This window comes from Solanum verrucosum, unplaced genomic scaffold, assembly GCF_900185275.1.
Source record: "Solanum verrucosum unplaced genomic scaffold, falcon-dt-bn FXZP01000844.1, whole genome shotgun sequence".
Lineage (NCBI taxonomy): Eukaryota > Viridiplantae > Streptophyta > Magnoliopsida > Solanales > Solanaceae > Solanum > Solanum verrucosum.
The window spans coordinates 207,764-209,779 of NW_026019814.1; the positions used below are offsets into that span (position 1 = coordinate 207,764).

The window sequence follows — 2,016 nt, forward strand, 5'->3', positions numbered from 1 at the left end:
TCTAGAAAAAATAATATTTTTTCCATGTATACCCTTATCATTAAATATTATTTTGAAAACTCATTATTAAACATTATTTAGTAGGAATAGTGTGGTAAGATAGTTATATCAATAATTATTTTTCTTAATATATTTGCCAAGTCAAATAACGACAAGTAAAAATAAATGAAGAAAGTATTTACTTTGTTATTTTTAGCTATTGATACTTATTTAATTTTAATGTATTATTTATTTTAATAGGTAATAATTTGGAATTCATCTTAATGGGAGAATAGTACAACTAACAAACTCACAAGACCTTTGATATACAGTTGAATGAAGTCGTTATCAGATTCATCAATAACCAACGATGTTAACAACTGAATTTACATAGTAGATCATACAAATTAGAATAACTGACCCTAACAATAACCGCACAACATCAACAACATTTAAAGAAAACAACAAAATCTTGTTTACTAGCTAGCTAGCTAATACTCAACAAACTCAATCTTCGAGTTGTGCTCCATTATAAGTTATCCTCTGTTTATGAAACCGAATACCCTCCTTTTCTTGAATATCAGCCTTAACATCTGCAATGGTGTCATCACTCTCCATCATTAACTTTAGCCTACGACTACTAGGCATTATTACAGTGATTTGTGTTATTGGTGCATATCGAAGGTTTAAAGTAGATCCTTTTTTGATTCCAGCAGATATAAGAGTCTGTTCATCTCTCATTACTGTTGGGAAAACCACAATTACTCCCCCGTCTTCATTCAATAGTTTTTGTTTTTTAAAAGGGATTTCTTTTTCCTCTTGAATGTGCGCTTTGACTGCAGCTATACTATCATCACGTTCAACCATTAGGAGAAAAGCGTTTGGTTCTGAACATCCATCTTCTTTGGCTATATCTATGGTTTTCGGTAGAAAGGATTTTGGTAATGACTTCCAGTTAATCACATCTCTATAAGTGTCATCTTGAATAATGATTCACATTGTTCGATCCCGAGACCATGGACCTATATGACATTAATAAAGTACATGCATCAAAACAAATGATACAAATGAAAACTAGATAGAAAATAGAAAAAGAGACTTACCATCCATTATTTCTACTATGGCTTGATCACTTGATCTGGCTCTCTTCATATTCTTTCTACCATAAATAAATCCCACATCCTACTTAAAGAAGGAAAGGGACATGTATAAGAAAATACATACGAATTTTGGGGTCATTTAAGGGCATTTTCTACTTTCATTTTTGTATCCATCAGTCATGCCCTTCACACACCAAAAATAATAGGAAAAGGTGCAATAAAAAGCAGCCTTGGAAAGGTGCAAAAAATGAAAAGTCTGAATACGAACGGAAGTGTCAAATCAAAAAAAAAATTAAAATATTTTTAATTTATTAATTTTTTACGACTTTACATCTTTTCTACTTTACAATAAGTCTACAAACAAATAACTTTACATGACTTTTGTGTTTACAAACAAACAACTTTACTATTCCTACTTTACACATGTCCACCATTCCTATCTACTTATTTTAATATGCACATGCATAATAATGCATACTTGACTAATTTACATCTATTTCTTTTTCTTTACGTTATTTACTTTATCTTCTTTGCCACTTTGTCTGCTATTTTCATCTTATCTTCATCATCTTCTTTTACTCTAAATCGACATCTAGAATTATGTTATCTTCACCGTTACATTTCGAACATATGTGATCAGGATATTTATGTCCAATTAATTTGCAATATCTGGTTAGTAACTTTGTCGAAATAAATCCTGCCTTTAGTGCTCTCGTCGTAGGTCGTTCTTCTGGCTTAAGTAATGACAAAATCCATCTCTGGACTTCATCCATATCTGATTTCCTTAGCTCCCTTGAATTGGAATAAATCATTAGCTGATCTCTTGCATAGTAGCTCCATATAGCGTTTCCATTTAAATAATTATTTGCTAGCTCCTGTATGATAGTTGATATACCAATTATTCTTTTGTTGGCATAAAATCTTGGTATCTCTATTT

At 31.0% G+C, this 2,016-nt stretch overlaps 1 pseudogene; it reads right to left on the reverse strand.

Annotated features, from left to right (window-relative positions):
• Nucleotides 1–486: 486 nt before the first annotated feature.
• Nucleotides 487–1,089, reverse strand: LOC125813636 (polyubiquitin-like; annotated as a pseudogene).
• Between the last annotated feature and the right edge of the window lie 927 nt (nucleotides 1,090–2,016).